This window comes from Lagenorhynchus albirostris, chromosome 7 (assembly GCF_949774975.1).
Source record: "Lagenorhynchus albirostris chromosome 7, mLagAlb1.1, whole genome shotgun sequence".
Taxonomy (NCBI): Eukaryota; Metazoa; Chordata; class Mammalia; order Artiodactyla; family Delphinidae; genus Lagenorhynchus; species Lagenorhynchus albirostris.
In genome coordinates, this window is record NC_083101.1 from 75,903,413 (window position 1) to 75,928,170 (window position 24,758).

Below are 24,758 nucleotides of genomic sequence, written 5' to 3' on the forward strand. Positions count from 1 at the left end.
ATGACGTGGCTGTACCAGCAGATGGAGGTGAAGGTAAGAAGTGGTCAGATTCTGAATATATAATGAGGGAGACCTGCTAGGCAGTGGGAGAAGAAGAAAGGACCCAAGATTGACTTTGGGGCTGAACCACCAAAAGGATAGAAGTCATCAACATATGCTGCTCAACAGTGTAGGCAAGTATACTTTATCCACTGAAAAAGATTCCAATTCAGAATGGATACCATAACACTAAGTTTGGTGCTTAAAAGCCTCTGTCACAGGATCCCTCAGTCCCCAAAGACATTGACTAGAAGAGACACTGTTGTCTTTCAAAATCAGGCCCTCCCTTCGACTGGGCCTTTCTAATTTGTTACATTGCAATACCAATGGTGGAATTAAAATTCAATTTCTTCATGTGTAATAATACTAACACATGGCAGTTGACAAACCTATTTGGTCCACACAGTACACATGAATCTGGAATCACGTTGTTCAGAGGAAATTAGGTATCATCTGGTGACTCTTTAATCCTCTCCCCACACCCCAGGGCTGCCCATGTGGTCTTAAGCATTCATGAATGGAAAAGTTGTGACGTCTTGAGAAGAAGAAAATTCAACTTATATGGACCTTTTCTAAATAGGAATCATACCTTATCCGCCTTTGGATTTCCAGGGCCTAACACGGGGCCTGACACACAGGAGGCACTCAATAATTACTTCTGGGTGAAATATTTAATCTGGGTTTGGGGGTAGGAGGGCCAGATGTCTATCTGAACCAATGAAAAATCTGAATTAAGACAGTTTGTTTTCCTAAGATAGATATATTCAGGAATGTTTACTTAATAAAGTTGTACCTAACAGAGGTCCTCAAGGGAGCAGCCTTTAATGAAAAGATAAGAGTGACTTAAAATTAGTATATCAATCATTTGCATGTGAATACAATGGAAGCAATTTATTCCAATTGCTTGGAAGCAATTTATTCTCTTGACTAGCTTAAATATTCCATTGCAAGTGTGTTTACCTGATTAATTTGCTTAGCAAACATTACCTTCTAGTCAGTACGAAGCCTGAGTTCAGCCCACACTCCTGTCCTGATATGCAGAAATTCTGAATCCTGAATTTACTTGTGCATTTTTGACAAGCTGCTGAACTTCCCAGGGCCATGGGGCACTTGAGAGAGTGGAGGAGGGGGAGAGAGAGAGGTTTCTTTTTGAACACAAGGACTTAAATCATACAGTCACTTCCATACTTTTTTGATTCTGATGTTTGATTCTATGATAGTAATGAATGGAGTCTAGTTTAATGAAGCTTTATAGTGTTGGGTCAAGTTCTCCCCATATTCAACCTTCTTCTTGGCTAATCAATGAGTCTTTAAAATGGAAAAAGCAATAACTCTTCCTAGAGACTGAGATCCTATAGAGGTGTGATTTCTCTGATATATTGAAAACATCAGTGGTGGCCTTGTGTTAGGTTTTGGAGACACTCACTAAAGAAAAAGGGATCATCCCATCATGTTTTACTTTGTTATGCACGAGTTGAGCAGTCAGTCTGTGCTTCTACCCACTTCAGTAGAAGTAGATGGCTTCTGACGGAGTCAGATTGCCTGCGTTGGAACCTGGGGTCTGCTATGTGCTTCCTGTGTGACCTTAGTTACTTAACCTCCCAAAAGCTCCATTTCCTCATCTATACAATGGGGACAATGAGACATCTGCTACACAGCGTTCTTGTTGGGGTGGGATTAGTTAAGATAATTATGACCTGCTCACGGGCGTCAGCTATGATTACTGCTTGTCCAGGGCTGCTGTGGTACATCTGGGAGAACCCTGCCAGTTCCCCTTCAGGTCTGCATTGCAGTAAATTGTCCAGAACACACACTCACCTATCAAAGGAAAACACATGACTACAGGGAGATATTAGCGATTCTATTCTTAAAACTATTGGGCAAAACCACACTTCACCATAATCCTCAGAACCCTCCTTAAAATACCTTTAATCTGGTGTGTTATTGAGGCAGCCCACAGCTGGGAAGGTGGGCAGTACCTACTAAAAGTTGTTTGGAAATTAATTTCGTTTCTTTTTATGGCTGAGTAATATTCCATTGTATATATGTGCCACATCTCCTTTATCCATTCATCCGATGATGGGCACTTAGGTTGCTTCCATCTCCGGGCTATTGTAAATAGAGCTGCAATGAACATTTTGGTACATGACTCTTTTTGAATTATGGTTTTCTCAGGGTATATGCCCAGTAGTGGGATTGCTGGGTCATATGGTAGTTCTATTTGTAGTTTTTTAAGGAACCTCCATACTCTTCTCCATAGTGGCTGTACCAATTCACATTCCCACCAACAGTGTATGAGGGTTCCCTTTTCTCCACACCCTCTCCAGCATTTATTGTTTCTAGATTTTTTGATGATGGGCATTCTGACTGGTGTGAGATGATATCTAATTGTAGTTTTGAAATTAGAACTCAGAGAACAGCTGGGTACCTTTGTTACCGGCAGGCTGCTGACTCAAAATGATGGGGAAAAAAAAAGCCTCACTGGAATGAAGAGAGAGAAAAACTGCAGAGCTGAGGGTAAAAAAAAAAAAAAAAAACCAACCAGCTCTTGGCCTTTGAAAACAGATTGCTCTGCCGTCCTGTCATGAAGTAGGTGTACAGGCATTCACAATTCCACACAGGGCATAATCCAATTTTTGGGGGGAAAAACCAACATCAACAACATGATAAAAACACAGGGCCAGGTGCAGGCTGTTTCCTCTTGCTGCTCTGTCTGAGGAGGCATTTGTTGTTTTATTTGTATTACAAAAGTCCACACACTTCCCTCACTCTCTCTGCCCAGCCCCACTTCAGCCTCCTGGGCGGCAGGAATGCTGATCATAGAAAGGCTCCCGCCAGGGAAGGAGAGGAAGCTCCTACCCTGTTGACAATTCAATGTGATTCACATAACTAAGTGCTCACACCTCATGATTCTAGGCACTCGACTCTGTGTGTGTGGATCCCGTTATAACTCAGGGGCAGGTCACAGAAATATCTTCCATCTCTCAGTGCCTTCAGGCACTCTCATTGGGTCTTTTTTTTCCTTAATATATTTATTTATTTATTTTTGGCTGCGTTGGGTCTTCGTTGCTGCGTACGGGCTTTCTCTAGTTGTGGCGAACGGGGGCTACTCTTCATTGCGGTGCACGGGCTTCTCATTGCGGTGGCTTCCCTTGTTGCGGAGCGTGGGCTCTAGGCACGCGGGCTTCAGTAGTTGTGGCGCGTGGGCTCTAGAGCACAGGCTCAGTAGTTGTAGTGGACGAGCTCAGTTGCTCCGCAGCATGTGGGATCTTCCCGGACCAGGCATTGAACCTGTGTCCCCTGCACTGGCAGGCAGATTCTTAACCACAGCGCCACCAGGGAAGTCCTTACTGGGTATTAGAGAAGCTCACCAAGGCAGGCAGAATGGAGTTTCTTAACCTCTTTTACAGGTGAAGATGATGAGACCCAGAGTGGTCAAGCAGCCCACCCAAGGCCACAGAACTAGTGGGTGACAGACCTGGAATCCACGGAAAAGAACCTGTAACTCACTACTGAATATACACTGACATAGGGAGATCCTGCCAGAAACACGCTCCTACAACGTCATGACGAACAAACACTGCCATCTGAACGTTCTACGTTGGTTAAGTCATCTAGTCTTCAGTGCCAGTGACATGAGGGGAACAGTGTGCAGCAAAAAAAAAAAAACAGGGTACAATTTTAAAACGAAGCCTTTCATCAAGCTTCACCTTCTCTTGTGTAAGAAAGAGATTTGAGCCTGAACGTTTCAGGAGAGAGCACTCTTGCTATCCTCATCCTTTCTCTGATTATTTGTCCAAATGAAATTCCTGCAGCTCTCCACTGAGATGAGCAATGTGCTTGAAAACTAGAGAACATGGCATCGACAGAAGCCAGGACTACTGCAACCGATAACACAAAGCCTGTCCCCTTCGGCATTTGCTTCCTTAATCCCTTTAGTTACTTATGTGACCTCAGTTGTGTATGTGAAGATAGATACGTGTACTCCCTTTGTACATGTCCACTGGGCCCAGCCCAGTGTGTTACACTAAATAGCTATTTATTCATTCTTTAAACAAAATGCTCATTGAAGAGTTTTGGAGACACTGGCAATTTTAGGCAAAGGATCTTGTATTAGGAGTCATCCAAGGCTCTTGCTCTTGCCATCTGCACTGGCTCCCTGCTCTGCCATGCTTCTGTTAATGGTAGGCAGAAGCATAGCAGTAGGGGTGTAAGCTGCCATGTTATAATTTTAAAAGGCTCCCAGAAAGTAAATACATCAAGATATCAATTAAGGAATTTCATCATGTAAGCAGCTCTTTGCAGGAAACTGCCCTCAGCAGGAAGCCCCTTTTCTTGTCACTTTAGCAAAGTTATGTTGTAACTAACTGTTAAACTGAGGACCCACATGCTCTACTTATCTCCAGCCCAAGCACGCCTTTCAGATCTTTTAATCATACAATACCTTGCCTAACCTGTCACTTTTTTCCCATAGATCAAAGAAGTAGAAATGATGACCAGATCTCTTCCCTAGCTTCCCTTTCAGTAATCTCACGAAAAAACTGTGTGGCCAAACTGTATGAACACGGTAACATCTAGAGGATGGTCACAATGAGTCGATGAGGCTGCCCACAGTGGGGGGAGGGTGACAAGTCTGACACCCCCGCATCTCAATGATTAACTGAGATTACTTCCCTTCTTCCCTTTAAAACTTTCATGGCCCAGCAGAATCTTCGGAAGTGGTTTTTGGGGGACACTGAGTTCACCATCTCCACAAATTGCTAGTATTCTGATTAAAGGCACCTTTCTCTTCTACCAACATTTGTCTCTCTCTCTCGTGTTGATTTTTTGAGTGGCGAGCAGCAGGACCTGATTGAGTAACAATCATGGACTGATGTCTTTCTCCTAGTTTTTTATAGTTTGAGAATGAATTCCTTTCATATTGGCAAAATCCCAACAATGACATGAAAAATTTTCAAGTGTTTCTATTCCACCTAGGATTAATACCGTTCTGAATGAGCTTGTTTCCTCTGTGAAATATGAAGACGTGTTAGGAAATAACCAGGATCATCTGCTAAATCTATTAGGAAGAGGGCAGAAGACTTTGCTGAGTTCAGTTAGTCGGAGCTTGGTGTGCATTTGGCCCAAGTCGTGTGTTTCGTCTCCTTGAAGGATGTTTGTTTAGCATGATGATTTCACACTCCCTTCCCTCTCTCCCCCCAAGCCCCACCCCGCTCATCACTTTCCCCTGGGCACTTATGGATTCTATTCTTGTAAACACAACTTTAATATCAGTTTCTCTAAAAAGGCGCAGTTCATTTTTAGGAACGTCTGAAGGTCTTCCTTCTACGAGATGCCTTGGCGAGGCCTCATTGGCTCTGGAGGTCTTGGGCCCTCCCCATGGTTTAGCAGGCTCTTCCCAAGTGAATCAGCTTCATTTCCCCTGTTGCTCTACCTTAAACCTGGGAGGTGTTTGTTTCCTGGGGCCAGGGCTTGCCGGGGCGTTCAGCTGCCTGCACACCAGCTGCTACTCCACTCCCGGGTGTGCATTTTGTAACCACACGGCTCCTTTGCCGGTTGTTGAATAGGGAGAGGGGCAGCTGTGAAAGGGAGAAGGCTGATTATTCATTTTCTTTCCTTTGGAAATTCTGCTTTGGGATCCTGTTCCTACTTAGAATGTTTCCCCAGCAGCCCATTCCATTTAGCTCTCTTGCTAGGGAGCATTTTCTGTCAATTTTCTGAAACGTATATATTCCAGGCAGTTCGTTGGAGGGTTTACAGAGATCCTTGTTAGCAAAGCTCAGCCTGGCCTTACTTTGTATTCCAGAAGCCTAGAATTTTAGCAACTCACAATGAACTCAAGTATCCTTATGTGTCATACTCGAAGGAGAGGGCTTTGCGAAATCAGCCTAGAAAACATGATAGCATCTCTTGGCCATAGAACAAACAGAGAGTTCATCCCATCTCCTTGGCTTGAAGACCAAGGATTTATCTCCTGGAACAAGTTCTCAGGGAGGATAGCCAGTGACCTGACATTTTTCTCATATGAGTTCAAAAACAATATTTAAGCTAGTAATTGCTATCTTCTCTTCTTCAGAAATTTTTTCCCCCCTCTGACTTGTTTTGGCTCCAGTCTTTAAAAGCAGAACCAAACTACCATTTCAGGTGGATGAGCTGCAGATTAAGGGTGCAGGGTGACTGTGGCTAGCTGTAAGCCCTGGAGTCCCTTCCCGTTCCACAGATATTGCAAACCACAGACCTAACTACATCCGTGCAACTCCAGTGCCTGTTTGGATATTCAAATATTTTCTCAAGAAGCAACAATTACATATTAACTTACAGCACCTGCCCTCCGGGAAATTCAACCCTCGGGGTCTTTGGGTATAAATGGCCTGAAGTTGCTTTTATTTTCCTAGTTCTTGTCAGCACTCTGCTACTCAGCTGATATGTGTTTTTTTCTCTGTTTTATGATTTATGCTTCAGAGGGACTTGTATAGGCAAAGTGGATAAAGCCATACATTTTCTTATAGGGCGTATTTTAAATATTACTTTGAATTCAGAACCTGTGTTCTCACTGTGGCTATAAATGCTTTTCTCAAAACAATTCAATAATTTCAAGGGCAGTGTCTCATTTATGAAGGCCTTTCACAGTTAATAGGACTTCCTCTGACAACTGTCAGAGTGTTTCTGGTATGCTACAGTATATTATAGAATCCAGTGTTAGCAACTATGAACTAGTAGAATTTCTGTTAAACTCAACACAATTTGATAATTAACCACACATGCTATTATACACTACCCATTCACATAATTAATGAATGTTATACAGGTCTGTCTTCAGTTGAAGCATTTACTTTACACATCGTATTGACTTTCCCCTGAATAATTACATATATTTCAGGGGCAACATTATTAGTAAAATTCTAAGACTGTGTTAGGACATAAAAATTGAAGTGACATCAATCTTTCCAATGTACAGAGCTGACACCACAGTAGGGGTATGTATATTGAAAACGTATTTGTTAAGAGTTAGGAGGGTCTATATGAATGTAAAAGCTTATCATTATTGGCTTTTATATATCCTCTTGCTTTGAATTCCTTATTATTTAAATGGAATGGAAACAGCAAAACTACACAACACGTGCATATACAATACTAATACTGACTCATCAGGTATTTGATCCAATGTGGTCATTCAATATCTGTCCTTCAATGTTGAAAATTATTGTTGGAACAATGCCAAAGATAGGAATATAGTTTACTTATTTAGTAAAGTGCTTTGGCTTAGTAAAGTGCTAAGGCTTCTTAGGAAGCCTCTCTGCTGAATGTCAGGAAAGAGTTAAAGAATTTACATGAGCCCCAAAGGGATTTTCTATTGGGGAGGAAACAATTATAAGAGAAGCCAAAGCATCACGTATTAAACAAGACTGTCTTGTTTTGTAGGCAAAAAGGGAAGTTTTTGAAAGGGAAAACAGACAAAGACCATGTAGAAATGACATGCTGTTCTGAGGCAGACAATCTTCTTACCAGCAATTAACTAACTAGTTATTTCTTTTTAGGAAAGCAAAAGGGTACAGAAGTGTCCCAGGTCATGGGAAAGAAGAGGAACCATTAGAACAGGCTGGACACACGTGACATCCCGGGCAGAAGTAGCTTTAGCTTGGTAGCCAGGTTCTTTATAGGGGCTCCTGGTTAGCCAAACTGTGGTTGTCAGGAAAACCACAAAGACTGAAGTTATCAATCTAGCTCTAGTAGACCTACGGCTGGGGGCAGAGTTTGTAATCGATGAAGGTAATAATCTTTTGGCCAAAAATGGTTTTCATTAGAAAAGTGTCCAAAGAAAAAGTGCTGCTTTGGGAAAGCTACGAAGAAAGACAAGTGAAGTGAAAATACGTTAACCCAAAGATTGGTGCAACCTAACCTAAACCAAGATGCCTCCTAAGTACTTAATTAGATGGAGGGAAGTGGTTCCCTTTCAGCACTGTACTGAAATAGGATGAATGGAAAAACGCAAATAGGCACGTGTGTAAGATGGAAGACAAGTTAAGGGAAAGGCTCCTTAGCAACTTAGTTTAAAAAAATTCAGGAGAAGGGTGAGAAACCAGAATATTTCTAGAAAGAGGAAATGACTAGCTTAGTCCGGACAAGAGGTTCTAATGAAAACTTGGATCCAGAAGTTAGAAAAGTATTAATCTCTACAAATGAGGAATTGGTGTTTAAATGGGAAAGGTGTAATGCTTATTGCAAATAGTTCTGTCAGGGCCTCTGCACACATCTTGATATATCTGTGTGTAATTCGTTCATGCTGCTGCTCTGCTTATTCTAGAGGAATTCCTATTTCCAAGGTTCCAAACTCAAGCACTCCATTCAAATGGTGCTAATGCAGGAAAATGAGGAGTATGGATATAACTAAATAACTGCCTGGTCACGACTGCAGTCTGCTCAGGGTATGGAGGCAACTTTGAGTTGGGGCCCTACTTACATACACACTAGATGTGTAATAAATGGCAGCCTTCTCTGACTTAGATCTATCTTAACAGGGCTGACAGGTCTTCATGGCTCCCACCCACTGGTCTAGCTCCATCTCTTCCCATTTCTTGACTCAAACTCTATATTCCAGTAAGACTAAATTGCATGCTGTATGATAACTGTGTACGCTATTTACTTTGCCTGCAATTGATTTCTTCCAATCATTTGCCCAGTGGGTGCCTGTTCACCCTTCAACAACTCAACTAATCTTTCATCTCATTTAGGAAGTCTTCCTAGAGTTCCTGGACAATATTACCTGGTCCTTGTTTTGCATGAGCTTTGTACCTTATAGGCTTAAAAAAAATTCTTGCACTTTCTTGCTACTTTTTGTTTGTTATATGCTCTTTCCCTCTGTAATCTGGGGACTCTTTAGGGTCAACAACTGTGTCTTATTCATCTTTGTGCCATGATTGCTGGCATAATGTCATAACTGTCATGGCAGGGGCTCAATGAATCACCACGGAATGAGTGAATGGATATGTCAGAACCCAGGAACTCAAATATGAATCACCGAATAGGGCCACCTTCAAGTCTACCAACTTTTCATGCAATATTTGCAGGACAGCTTCTTTTAAAAATTTTACTTTTTATTGAAGAATAGTTGATTTACAATGTTGTGTTAGTTTCAGGTATACGGCAAAGTGATTCAGACACACACTCACACACACACATATATATGGACACATATATATTCTTTTTCAGATTCTCTTCCCTTATAGGTTATTACAAAATATTGAGTAGAGTTCCCTGTGCTAAACAGTAAGTCCTTGTTGGTTATCTATTTTATATATAGTAGTGTATGTATGCTAATCCCACCCTCCTAATTTATCCCTCCACCCCCCCTTTCCCCTTTGGTAACCAGGACAACTTCTACTTTCTTTTGTGTATGGGGGGGGGCGGTTATTTTGTTAAGTGCCAGCTACTCTGAGTTCTTTACATGAATGCACTCATTTACAGTGTTACCACAACCTCATGAGGTTAGAATTACAAATATTCTCTTTTTAAGTGAGGAAACTGAGGCATGGCAAGGTCAAGGAACTTTCCCAAGATTCAAAACAGACAGTAGTAGCTGGACTAGGGCTGAACCATGGGGGAGGAGCTTCAGAGCTGAGCTCTTAACCACCAGGCAGCTCCACCCTAATTGTGAGACGATTGATGAGTGCAAGCTTTCCTTAGCTACTTCTGGAAAATGAGCCTGCAATTTCATTTTCTGAGATGATAAGAGGCATTTTAGCCTAAGCAACCCAACATTTATAATGAATTTAACTTGAGACCATGCCAGGACAGACATTTATCATGCTTCATTTAAGTAACTGTTCATTAAGTGATGGGGAAAAGGAAACCACTATGAGACCAGAAGGGGCCTCTAATGAGAAAAAGAGAGGGATGTGGGAAACCAAGAATATGAGGTATTGGGAACATATATTGTAGAAAATTGTAGAGATGTGCACATGCTCATATTCATAAGTTTTAAAAGCACTGCTTATAAAATCATAATACACGTAGTAGTACAGAACCCTGTTGAGGTCACAGAAAAACACTCCAACAAACAAAATCTATTTTCAAAAAACACAGATTTTTTTTAACTTGTATTTTTCAAACACTGTGAAGGATATTCACAAACCACAGCAATATATTCAAGTTCCCATTTGTTTTCTGTATTCGCTTCTCTGAGACACCATGGTTGCTTGCTTCCCAGCATTTTCCTTTAAATCCCTTCTGAATGAACTTTCTGAACTTCCTTTTCCTGTACCACTATTCTTCATGATTCTGTGCCATGACATCCCAAAAAAAGGAGATTGGCATTGAAAGAAGGCAAGGCAGGAGAAAGAGTTTAGGGCACAGCCAGAATCCTTTTAGCAGGCAAAAGGAAGAGGACTTCTATATATTAACAAGTGTTTTTATATATATATATATATATATATATAAATTATATTATATAATATATATATTTATATTATAAATATATAATAAATAATATATAATAAAATTACATATATATATTATATATACATCCCCTTCGCAGAATTAGAAACCGAGTGCGAGCTGCCTGCCAGTGGGGCTGTGCCAACTGGACACTCATGAAGTATAACTGTCTATATAAATGTTTCTCAAAGGCATGAGGCTGTGCCCTTAATTTCAAGAAATGAGGCAAACAACAACAGCAAATCAATAAATTTGACTACGTAATGTTAAAGTTTTTGAAGCTCTACATAAAAAATTTAAATGTAAAGAGACCCTCAGATTTTCATTTAGGCAAAATGCAAGAAAAAACGCATTACTGCATACACATTCTAACTAATAATAGAGGCACAATTAAAGGTGGGGAGGGGCAGGGGAAGTAAAGTTTACCAGAGGAAATGCCTTCTAGGCTAGCTTGAAGCATAGGAGGGGTGTGTGTGTGTGTCTGTGTGTGTGTGTGTGTGTGTGTGTGTGCGCGCGCGCGCCTGTGTAAAAGTATGAGTAGGACATAATAAAAGTGGGATTCCTTACGAATCCATTGAGTACATTTAAGTCTTTAGGGCCCTGTGTGTAAACAGCCTTACATCTGGGTGGACCAGCTCTTCACCGCAGAAGAGGAAGGGATAAGAATATTTGTGAGTCCATGCGTTTCTCTTTTTTTTTTTTTGGCGGTACGCGGGCCTCTCACTGTTGTGGCCTGTCCCGTTGCGGAGCACAGGCTCCGGACGCGCAGGCTCAGCGGCCATGGCTCACGGGCCCAGCCGCTCCGCGGCAGGTGGGATCCTCCTGGACCGGGGCACGAACCCGTGTCCCCTGCATCGGCAGGCGGACTCTCAACCACTGCGCCACCAGGGAAGCCCATAGCGTTTACTCTTTGAGGGAGTGAGGGCTAACTCAGTCACAGCAAATCTCAAATCCTGACGTCATTTGATGAGACAGAACAATTTAGTCTTTCAATAGTTTCCTAATGAAAAATTTGGTCCCTCATAGACACAAACGCCAGTGCTCTGCTCATCTGGTGTTGGGGCCCATGAGGAGGTGTATTTCTGCTGTCTTTTCTCCCAGGAAATGCCCCCCTCTGACCCACGACCTTGTGCCTTCTGCTAAAACATCTCCACGGGGTCGCAGATGTGTTCCTCTTTACACATCTGCCACACTCCCTGAAAATGTGAAGTTTATGAAAACATACGCCAAGCCGGAGCCCATGTGCTCATCAGCATGAGATAAGGTGAGCAATTTTATTTTGGTCCTGGGAGATTTTTCAAAACCACTATCCTCCATTCCTTGCATTTACAGTGTAAATCAAATGTTGAATGATTATCACTCCCTTCCTTACAAACTACATTGTGCCTTCTTTCCTGTTAGTTTTTGGTTGATGTTAGCAAAACAGACTGCTTCATTAAAAGTTAGTTGTGGTCTTTTCAATTCCTCTCCAAAGAATTTATGCTAGTGCAGCAAAGGCAAACTACTAATAATCCGTCTTGAACATTATGGCTTCATGTTTGACTGGGAAGCCTTCACAACTGAAAATGAACCTGGATATCAGAAATGGAGAAACTGCTGAATTGGAAGTCTCCCAGTAATAGCCCAGTGTAACTTCCTTTCCATCTTTTACTGGTTTTAAGACTGCTTGAAGTCTTCTTTTTCTTTCATTTTTTGGGGCAGGCATCTTCTCACCTCATAAAACAGACCACTCTTAATTGTTAAAACACTTTTCTTTGTATTTTAAATGAAAAAAATTCTTTCTTCCTGATAGGTTCATGGCAGTTTCCTTCTCTACTATGACACAACGGCTTATAACCCAGCTCTTGATAATAATTCTATTGTTCTAACATTTATTTAGTCCTGCCTACCTCCAATATTGCTGCTGTTGGCTATTGCCCGGTGAGTGCCCACAATTCAATAGCTGCTTTGCCTATACTGTCTCTAAACCTTAAACAACATCCCAAGAAGTTTTATTCATCCCATTGTACTGATAAGAAAACTGAGGCTCAGAGAATCAAACCAACATTTCCTAAAACACACAGGTTAATTAGCAGAGCCAGAACTTTGAACACAGGGATGCCTGGCTCCAAAATTCATGGTTTTTTTTTTTAACCCCACCACAAAATACATGCTGCTGTTTATTTGATGTACTGCCACTATGTATCAGGCACTGAGTTGGGTGCTATAGCAATAAAGGGATGTCTACAGTACATAGTGGGCTCTTGAGAAGTTATCAATTTGGCAGGAAAGACAGTCACATACTGATAGTATCTGTGGCAGGAAGACTTCGTCGAGCTAAGAATCTCATTCCCTCACTAGGTGGAATCATGCCACAGCATTGCTGGTTAACATTTCCTCCTTAGAACCCAAAGTCTATACACAATGAAATGCCAAAAAGTTACCACTGTGGACAGCTGAAAAAATATCCTCTCAAAAGAATATCCAAGACCTGCTATGTCTGAATCTAACATCTATTTCTTCATACTGCATGTCACAGTCTGGTTTCTGAGAGCCTGGAGGTAGGTGAGGCCAATATAGACTCATAGCAAAGCAGCCAGAATTCTAGACTTGAGTCCAGATCAACAACCTTCCATGAGTTCACAAGGGGTGGCAGAGGACAGTGGGATGGACAGATGGGCTGTTGTCTTAATGTTCAAGTTGTGCTGAATAACTAAACTGCCTGGAATTCCTCCTTATCTGTGTGCTTTGTGTCTGAAACCAACTCTGAACTGCCCTTCTTTGAGTATAAATAATAATGCTAATTGTACAGAGTGTGCTGGGTGTGTGTGTGTACATGTATGCAGTGCGTGCATGTGTGTGTGTGTGAGACTGAGAGAGAGCAAGAGAAATTGGCTAAAATGGAAGGTCACTTTAAGAAGATTTTTAAAATCCAACCCAAATGAGCATTCATATTTTTAAAAATCTCAATTTTTTTTTAAAGTTTGACAAACTTATTGGTATTTTAGTAAAGCCATTCATCTCAGTCGTTTCTCTCTCCCATCTTCTTTTTTTAAATTGGGGTATAGCTGTTTTACAATGTTGTGTTAGTTTCTACCGTACAGCGAAGTGGAGCTCCCTGTGCTATACAGCAGGTTCTCGTTAGTTATCCATTTTACACATTAGGGTATATATGTTAATCCCAATATCCCAATTCATCCCACCCACCCTTCCCCCCTTGGTGTCCATACACTTGTTCTCTACATGTGTCTCTATTTCTGCCTTACAAACTGGTTCGTCTGTACCATTTTTCTAGGTTCCACATATATGTGTTAATATACGATATCTGTTTTTCTCCTTCTGCCTTACTTCACTCTGTATGACAGTCTCTGGGTCCATCCACATCTCTACAAATGACCCAATTTCGTTCCTTTTCATAGTTGAGTAATATTCCATTGTATATATTTACCACATCTTCTTTATCCATTCATCTGTTGATGGACATTTAGGTTGCTTCCATGACCTAGCTATTGTAAATGGTGCTGCAAGGAACATTGGGGTGCATGTGTCTTATTGAATTATGCTTTTCTCCGGGTATATGCCCAGCGGTGGGACTGCTGGGCCATATAGTAATTCTATTTTTAGTTCTTTAAGGAACCTCCATACTGTTCTCCATAGTGGCTGTATCAACTTACATTCCTACCAACAGTGCAAGAGGGTTCCCTTTTCTCCACACCCTCTCCAGCATTTACTGTTTGTAGATTTTCTGATGATGCCCATTCTAACTGGTGTGAGGTGATACCTCATTATAGTTTTGATTTGCATTTCTCTAGTAATTAGTGATGCTGAGCATCTTTTCATGTGCCTCTTGGCCATCTGTATGTCTTCTTTGGAGAAATGTGTATTTAGGTCTTCTGCCCATTGTTTGATTGGGCTGTTTGTTTTTTTGATATTGAGCTGCATGGGCTGTTTGTATACTTTGGAGATTAATCCTTTGTCCGTTGCTTCATTTGCAAATATTTTCTCCCATTCTGAGGGTTGTCTTTTCTTGTTTATGGTTTCCTTTGCTGTGCAAAATCTTTTAAGTTTAATTAGGTCCCATTTGTTTATTTTTGTTTTTCTTTCCATTACTCCAGTAGGTGGGTCAAAAAAGATCTTGCTGTGATTTATGTCTAAGAGTGTTTTTCCTATGTTTTCCTCTAAGAGTTTTACAGTGTCCGGTCTTACATTTAGGTCTTTAATCCATTTTTAAAATTAATTTTATTTATTTTTGGCTGTGTTGGGTCCTCGTTGTTGTGTGTGGGCTTTCTCTAGTTGCAGCGAGTGGGGGCTAGTCTTTGTTGCAGTGCGTGGGCTTCTCTTTGTGGTGGCTTCTCCTGTTGCACAGCATGGGCTCTAGGCATGTGGGCTTCAGTGGTTGTGGCTGGCAGTAGAGTGCAGGCTCAGTAGCTGTGGCATTCGTTGCTCTGCAGCATGTGGGATCTTCCTGGACCAGGGCTTGAACTTGGGTCCCCTGCGTTGGCAGGGGGATTCTTAACCACTGTGCCACCAGGGAAGCCCTTTAACCCATTTTGAGTATATTTTTGTGTATGGAATCATGGAGTGTTCTAATTTCATTCTTTTACATGTAGCTGTCCATTTTCCCCAGCACCACTTATTGAAGAGGCTGTCTTTTCTCCAGTGTATATCCTTGCCTCCTTTGTCATAGATTAGTTGACCATAGGTGAGTGGGTTTATCTCTGGGCTTTCCATCCTGTTCCATTGATCTATATTTCTGTTTTTGTGCCAGTACCGTACTGTCTTGATTACTGTAGCTTTGTAGTACAGTCTGAAGTCAGGGAGTCTGATTCCTCCAGCTTTTTTTTTTTTTTCTCAAGATTGCTTTGGCTATTCGGGGTCTTTTGTGTCTCCATACAAATTTTAAGATTTTTTTTGTTCTAGTTCTGTGAAATATGCCATTGGTAATTTGATAGGGATTGCACTGAATCTGCAGATTGCTTTGGGTAGTATAGTCATTTTGACAATATTGATTCTTCCAATTCAAGAACATGGTATATCTCTCCATTTGTTTGCTTCTTCTTTGATTTCTTCCATCAGTGTCTTACACTTTTCTGAGTATAGGTCTTTTACCTCCTTAGGTAGGTTTATTCCTAGGTATTTTATTCTTTTTGTTGCAACGGTGAATGGGATTGTTTCCCTAATTTCTCTTTCTGATCTTCCATTGTTAGTGTATAAGAATGCAAGAGATTTCTGTATATTAAGTTTGTATCCTGTGACTTTACCAAATTCATTGATTAGCTCTAATAGTTTTCTGGTGGCTTCTTTTGGATTTTCTATGTACAGTATCATGTCATCTGCAAACAGTGACAGTAAAAATCTCAATTCTGATTTAGTGGAACTTACAGTGCGTCAACCAGGAAAAGAGAATCACAGAAGACAAAGATAATTTAGACTTAACCTAATGAATTATCTTGTATTTGGCAGCAATGATCTGGGCTCAGAGCATTTAGACATTTGTTCAAGGCCACACAAATAGTTAGTGACAGACTATAAGTTATGAAATTTTTCCGTGCCATGGCACCTCACCCTACAACATACAAGTCTGCAGTTATAATTATTGCAATATGGAAACTTTTACAACTCCCTAATGCCTGGAGTAAGGCGTGTAAGACATAGGCGTCAACCATAAGTAACAAGAACTGACATTTTGGAACGTTCTTCTAAAACCACAAACTACTTTAGCACTATCTCCTTTACAGTAACAGAGTCAGTGAAGTACAGTAGAAAGGAAACAGGTATTACATTCAGACAGAGCTGCGTTAGAAGCTTAGCCTTGTGACTTCTTAGTTATGATTGTAGCTAATTTACCAAGCTTCTCTAAACTGTTTCCTCACTGGAAAGTGGGGAGAATAAAATGTACCTATGTATATGTTTCTAAAGGTTTAATTAAGTGTGTGAATTACCCAGCTTAATGCTGGTACAAATGTTAGAGCCTGCCTAAGACTGGTAAAAATGGTGTATACAGATAAGACAGAAACTGAGCATTTCATATTTCCTTTTCTTCCATTTGCTTTCAGTTCAAAACTCTGAAGCATTTCCTGATAATGGCTGTTCTTCAAAGAATGAGATCCGAAAATTCACTTCATTACTACCTTTTAATCTCCACCACATTCATCACCTATAACTTGCCCCTTGGGCTCTCCTCTACAGAAATCAACGTGCTCCTTACTGAATTGTCAACTTGCATAAAACTGTCAAGGCCAATGATATGGTTTTGGGAGAAAAAGATATGAAAAAGTCCCTGGTACACACTGGGAGTTTGATGATGAGATTTGTCTTTGACTGTAATGGGTATCTTTTTAATGACATTTTTCTGGTTTCTTTGAATTTTGTAGAGATGTTAAAGAAGGTGACATAACCAAAGGCCACCATCTTTCACCCTTGAATCCTGGAATTAGTTTGTACTGGGTATGAAAAGAAGCTATAAAATTCAAGGGATTTTTTCCCCCTACACATTAAATTTCATTGTGTTCTTTATAGAAAAATTCACATCTTTAATCTATTTTTTAGTATTTTGTCTCCATTTCAGAATCCCACCAGAATCTCAAGGTGATAATGTACTTGTTCATTCATATTCTGCAATGAACAATGTCTTACATTCTTTACTGTCCCTCACTTTCTCTCCCATGTATATTACCTTTGCGCCCTTTCCCCCTTCTTCCATTTAACAAATATTAATGATTATGTGAATGACAATTCTGAATGATATTGAGAGGGGAAGAGAGATGAATGAAATGTTACCTCCTCTCATGTCAGTGGGGCTGGAATTGCCAGATACCTGGTTCAGTAGCACAGGGAGAGGTGAGGAGAGGAAACAGTGTAAACATTTCTAAAGAAAGCAAGTTCCCTTCGGGGGTCTAATGCAACGTGACGTTAGCACATTTCATAGATCGAATAAAAACTGTGCCCGGAGAGCATGCATGCTCAAACTGGGGCACCCTGCCTGGCCAAGCCCCTGGTGTTAATGAGACACTCTGCAGCACATCCTGGCTTCACCAACCAGAAAAGGAGATGCCAGTGTATGCCCTCCGGGCATTAGCAGTTGGCACTTATTTTCAAATTTCCTTCCTGCCTGGCAGAGGAAACACTTTCTCAGACACATGATAAAACTGCAGCATGGAGTGGGATAACGAGGCTCTGGCAGGGACTGTTTCAGAGAACTGCCGTGCTCGCCAGCTGCATTGACTGTGTGCCCTCAACACACACACACACACACACACACACATCACTCAAGATCACGGATGACCTCTTTTTAGCCCACAATGAAGAAGAATTTTCATCTGACATGGCTCACCCAAGAGAAAGTTGTCAAGTGCTATATAGTATGTAAGAGGAATGTGGTTGAGGGTAGGGGGCTGGGGGATTGGAGACTGGAACCAAAATCATACAAATGCATATTTGCTTAATATTATTAGAAAAAGAACTCTTCCTTGCTCAAAACTCAGGAAGCGTAGGGAATCCTATTCCATTTTAGAAAACATTTCTTTATGAAAAGTTTCAAACATATACAAAAGAATGGGAAAACGAACCCCCAAGTACCCATCACCTAGCTTCAGCAATGATCAAATGATGGCCAATTTCATTCCCTCTATCCTCCCGACCTCCACCTAAGCCTCTACAATTGATTCTACTTGTTGTCATTACATTGTGTTTGTATCAGGATTCACCTAAGGTTATTACATTGCAATTGGTTGTTGATACATATTTTAGTTTTCTTTTAATCTATAAGTTTTCCCCATCTGGTTTGAAGTAGCCTTTGAATTCTAAACTCCGGGTCCTTGTACTAGGAGGTACAAATCTGCCTTTAAAACAACCTGTATCTAACAAACGTAAGGTAGATAGCTAGTGGGAAGCAGCCGCGTGGGCACAGGGATATCCGCTCGGTGCTTTGTGACCGCCTGGAGGGGTGGGATAGGGAGGGTGGGAGGGAGGGAGAAGTAAGAGGGAAGAGATATGGGAACATATGTATATGTATAACTGATTCACTTTGTTATAAAGCAGAAACTAACACACCATTGTAAAGCAATTATACCCCAATAAAGATGTTAAAACAAACAAACAAGCAAACAAAAAAACAACCTGTGGCAACTTAAATGTCTAAATATGGAGGAATGGTTAAATAAACAGTGGTGTATGCATTGGGTTAACTATCGTGCACAGTGTGGTTGAAAGAATGCCCTCTCTGTGAAACCTAGGGCAAGGTTTATTTTTGAGTCTCAATGCATCTATTTGTAAAATGAGAATAAAGGATTAAATAAATTAAACCCAAGGATTAAATAAAGTACATACATCTCCAATCACAGTGCTCGTTACATAACACCAGAGCATACAGGGGTGTTTTGATATAATTTTAATATATATAATACTTATAAATTTTTAATGGACATATTTTATTTCCCCCTAAAATCATGTTAGGCTGCAGCTGAGCAATGAGGTTGGTGCTTCAGGGAAGCAGAGAATGGGGACTGCCTCATACATCATGGCATCATGGGTCAGCCTTAAGTCTCACAACAGACTTTCCTAAGAGCAGTGACAATCTGAAAGCCAGGTTTGTGGAGCGACAGCACGGGTTTCTAAATTTTAAAGTTCTCTTTCCTTCATATCAAGAGTTTGGCCTTACCAAAGTGTTCTCTGTTTGGTTTGGTTTCATTTTCTTAAGTGTAGAAAAAACACAAAATAGTATGGTATGGTAGTTGTAACCAGACAGGAAGAGGAAAGAACTGTTCTATCTGGGGAGAGTCCAAACAAGAAGGGAGAAGAATTTGGGGAAGAAGGTGGGAAGCTCGTGTGTCTTGACTTCTCTGAGGCAGGTATTTTAAGGGTGGGGAGACTCTTGCATAAGTTGATAAAGAAAGTTGACAGCATCTGTTGCCTTTTCTCCATTTGAAAGAATCTCACCTCAACTAAGGACGGCACCCCAGGTAATGCAGGAGAGATGGTGTAAAACTGACTGATGAATATGGCTAGACAGATGACCTTAAAACAGTTCTGACTCCCTCCGAATACTGCGTGTGCATCCCTTCTGGGGGCCCCAATGTCTCAATTGGCTCAAGAGAGTGAATGTGGGGTTTCTGAGAAGGCCAGTGAACCAGCAGAAGCCGGGCACCGGAATAGATGGAAACACCTGAGACCTCTTCCCTCATCACCATGGTCTCACATAAGCCATTCACCTACCCACTCCACCCAACCCCCAAAAATCCCCACCCAGATGCCATCTTGTAAAGAAGACGAGGGACAGAAATCTGAAACACTGAGCATTTTTCTGCAATAAACTCAATTGAACTTACTATTTCACAGATACAGACTGTTTAGCTGGAAAAGACTAAGCTATCATTAATTGCCAATTTTTCCAATTACCTACTAGGTCGATGAGAAAGATCGTTAGCTCCAGAAATTTAAAACTCTGTATTCTCTCTGCACATGTGAGTGTATCGTATAATCCGATGCCCTAATCTACAATGAAAAGGGAAAAAAGCAGAACGCCAAGTATGATTATAACCATGTAAAACGAAGCTTTAGAAAACGGGAGAAAAGATCGAGAGTCATTACAAATGTAATCTGAATAAATGTAAATTTGTCCAAATTACAAAATGTAAATAGTGGTTGTGTTTGGTTTGGGCAGCCTTGGGTTCTAGACTTCTCTGTTTTATTTAATCACAATACTTTGATTTTGTATGAAAAACATATTTTGAAACTTGGAGAACTTATTACCTTAAATACATTATATTTAATAAGCAATGACTGAGCACTAACGTTTCACAGACATTGCACTAATCACCATGGAAAATACAAAGATGGATGAGATATACTCCCAATGCCAAAGGAACTCACAACACGGTGGAAGAAACAGATGGCTAAGTGGCAAAGGGAATTCAACATCTACTGTTTCCCAGCTATAAGAAATTTAGTTTTTCCCATCTACTCCAAAGCACCTCCAGAGGACTTCAATTCACTTTGATGATGAAAACAAAAGCATGAAACTAGTATGATAATTTGCATTTACATATCTACCTTGGAAAAAAAATACACATATAATGAGGGTATGCCATGCCTTTACTAGTGGATACAGCTTGCTGTGCACGTATTAGAGACCTCCAACCATTTACTGGGACCACTTTATAATGAGGTCCCTTTGTTATTTCAACAATGAACTTCCCTTAGGTGTAGTACACGATTAGTATCACACTGACTGATATAAAAGTGTACTGCATGACAAACAGTAAGAAGAGTTAAACTTCAGAGTTTTAAGAAACATTAGACTTTATCTAGGTTAGTAGTTTTCAAATTTTAGCATGCATCAGGGACCACCTGGATGGCTAGTTAAAACACAGACTGCTGCCTCATCTTAGTTTCTGATTCGTTAGTCTTGGGTGGGGTCCTCTAATTTGCATTTCTAACAACTGTGGTTTCTGGCTGATTCTACAGTCGTTGGACTTGCACTTTAAAAACCATTAATCTACATCAACTTCTTTTGCAATTTAGAAATCACTTTTCTGTAACCTTTGGTCTCTGCTCAAATAATTCAATGAATGAGGCACTCACTAAATTGCAAGGAAGCCAGTTTCCCTGTTGGACAGGCTAATTCTATAAGAATTTACTGGAGTCAAAATATGTTTCCTTGAAACCTTTGTTCACCATATGACTATTCCTTCCTGCTCTAGACAACTCTTCAGATGTCTTCTCTTAACCAAGCTGAAAGTTCCCATCCCTCAACCATTTATTCTACATAATTCCTCTTTATCTACCACATTATCATCCCCTCCTGAAACTCCCAGTTATAAAGACCATTCTCAAAACAGGGGGCTGAGAACACAGCATTCTAGATACTGATCCACTGGTACTATCCCCTTCCATAAGCTGACGTCATATATCCATTAACAAAGAACTGGGTTTTATTATTTTGTTTAGAGCAATCATGCCACTTTAGTAGTTGATACTCCATAGAAGGTCTGAACTCTTTCACATTCGGAACAGATACTGACCTTTCTCTTCTTATCCACTTGAAATAAGAATTCTGTTTTTATTCTCGCTAAATTTCATTATCTTATTAGCTCATAATTCCAGTTTACCAAGTATAGGATGGTGGTTAAGAACAATGCCTTTGAAGTCAGACAGTCCTGGGTGCAAATCATAGCTCTACCGTTTAACAGCCATGTGGCCATGGACAAATTACGTGACCAGCATAAACCTCGGCTTCCTCACAGGCATTATGGTGATAACAGTAGCTACCTTACAGAGGTATTTCATGAGATAATATATACAAAGTGCTTAGCATAGTGTCTGGTGCATATTACATACTTAGTAATAGTTAGCCATTACTATTTTATTAAAAGCAATCTAAAACACTAAGGTTTATGCTGTACAAAGTAAGAGCAGAAGTCTTTTACAGAAACTTACAAACTCCTATTAGAAGTTTTCAAAAAATTAAATAGGTATAGTTTTTGCCTCAGTGAGACTGGAAATCATAAATCTATATGTTCACTCCAAGGATATTTACAGACTTAGCACAATTTCAATCAAAATGGCAACATGGGGCTTCCCTGGTGGCGCAGTGATTAAGAATCCCCCTGACAATTCAGGGGACATGGGTTCGAGCCCTGGTCTGGGAAGATCCCACATGCCACGGAGCAACAAAGCCCGTGCGGCACAACTACTGTGCCTGTGCCCTAGAGCCTGAGAGCCACAACTACTGAGCCCACGTGCCACAACTACTGAAGCCCATGCACCTAGAGCCTGTGCTCTGCAACAAGAGAAGCCACCGCAATGAGAAGCTCATGCACCACAACGAAGAGTAGCCCTCGCTCGCTGCAACGAAGACCCAATGCAGCCGAAAATAAATAAAATAAATTTAAAAAATGGCAATATGATTTTTTAAATTGCAACAAAATTTGTATGAAAAATATGAGAAAAGGCAAAACTCTGATAGACAATCCAAGCATGAGAAAAGAGAAAGAAATCTAGCCATATCAGACATTAAACTTATACAAAAGTATTAGAACTTAAAACTGTGGTGTTGACATAAACACAGAAAGGCACACCAACAGGAAAAGGTGGAAACATTAGAAATAAACCCAAAACATATGTGGAAAGCTAAGTCAGTTTTCCCAAACAGAGGGACAAAGAAGGCTTATTTAATAAGTTGCATTAAGATAAAATAGGACAATTTAGAAAACCAAAGTGTTAGAGCTACACCTTACACAATACAAGAATCCACTGAGGAAACGCAGAGGGATGGATGTGTTGCCACTACTGAATATATGGAAACTGAAAGCCTCTGTAAGTGAAAATGTTGTAAATTAAATTTTGTCCTATAAAAACAACTGATTCAGAAAAATATTTGTACTGAAAATGTCAGGTAAATTAACATTTGTAATATATGAAGAGTTCATTCAAATTCAGAAGGAAAACCTCAAAACCTAAAAATCGAATAAGCCATGACATTAACACAAACATTACATAGAGAAATATCAGTAATAAAGAAAAACAGGGGAAAAGACCATCCTTGATGGAGCCTGGAGATACCTTTAATCACCTGTTTAAGTAGCTAATAAATTTTAAAAATGGTAGCCATTGCTGGTTAAAGTTTAAGGAAGCTGTTGTTTTCACTTATTTATAATGATCATTTCAATTGATACATTCTTTCTGGAAGGCAATATGTTAATAATAATAAAGATGGATATACTATGATCCAAATTTAGACTCCAGAATTTCTCCTCATGGCATAATTCAACAGAAACAAAAACCTATGCACAGAATAGCTATCTATGATTCCAAAAGACTGAAAAAAAAGCATAAATGTCCAAGATTACAGGAATAGATAATAAAATCAATTCAGCAAAATATTATATGGTAATTAAAATAATTATGAAGACTATATAGACACGTCTAAAACACCATCATTAATGAAAATAGCTCGTGCATGCATTTTTCTTTTTGCATTTTACATGCCCACAGGATGTATTTTATCCTGAGCGTAACAAAGTAAATGCGGCGGTCTGTAAAATGAAAAAAGGACTCACGGTAGAGGAGAATTATTTTAATTTTAAATTATTTACTTAAGCACTATACTTGAAAAGTTTTACATTCTGTTTTAGGTGCTATGATGGGCGTAGGACTGCTGACAGAACTGTCAGCCACCTGAAGAAGCAGGCTGGACCAGCTTCAGTTCCTCTCAGGACTGAGGAAGAATCTGAAAATTCCTTACTGATAAAGATGCTTCTGTAGTGGGTTCTTTCAAAGATTTATTCAGTGAAGCTCACTCTGAGTTTCAAAAAGCAGCCAGCAACTTGAGAGATAACTACCAATTTGCACACACCAATGTTGAGTCTCTGGTGAACAAGTATGATGATGATGGAGAGGGTATCACCTTGTTTTGTCCTTCACATCTGATGAGCAAGTTTGAGGACAAGACTGTGGCATATACAGAACAGAAAATGACCAGTGGAAAGATTAAAAAAGTTTATTCAGGAAAACATTTTTGGTATCTGCCCTCACATGACAGAAGACAATAAACATTTGATACAGGGTAAGGACTGATACAGGGTAAGGACACGCTAAACGTTCCAACTACTGGAGAAACAGAGTGATGATGGTGGCAAAGAAATTCCTGGATGCTGGGAAGAAACTCAACTTTGCTGTAGCTAGCTGCAAAGCCTTTAGCCATGAACTTTCTGATTTGGGCTTGGAAAGTGCCACTGGAGAGACTGCTGTTGTTGCTATCAGAACCGCAAAAGCAGAGAAGCTTGTCACGCAGGAGGAATTGTCGCGTGACGGCAAGGCTCTTGAGATATTCCTGCAGGATTACTTTGATGGTAACCTGAAGAGATACCTGAAGTCTGAGCCTATCCCAGAGAGCACTGATAGGCCCGTCAAGGTAGTGGTAGCAAAGAATTTTGATGAACTAGTGAATGATGAAAATAAAGACGTGCTGATTGAACTTTATGCTCCTTGGTGAGGTCACTGTAAGAATCTGGAGCCTAAGTATAAAGAACTGGGAGAGAAGCTCAGAAAAGACCCAGATATTGTCATAGCCAAGATGGATGCCACAGCCAATGATGTACCTTCTCCATATGAAGTTAGAGGTTTTCCTACCATCTGCTTCTCTCCAGCCAACGAGAAGCTAAATCCAAAGAAATACGAAGGTGGCCATGAATTAAATGATTTTATTAGCTATCTAAAGTGAGAGGCCACAACACCTCCCCGCACCGGCCCCCATAATTCAAGAAGAAAAACCCAAGAAGAAGAAGGCAGCACAGGAGGATCCCTAA

General features: G+C 40.4%; 1 pseudogene; it reads left to right on the forward strand.

Moving 5' to 3' along the window:
* LOC132522650 (protein disulfide-isomerase A3-like) lies at nucleotides 1–24,758 on the forward strand (annotated as a pseudogene).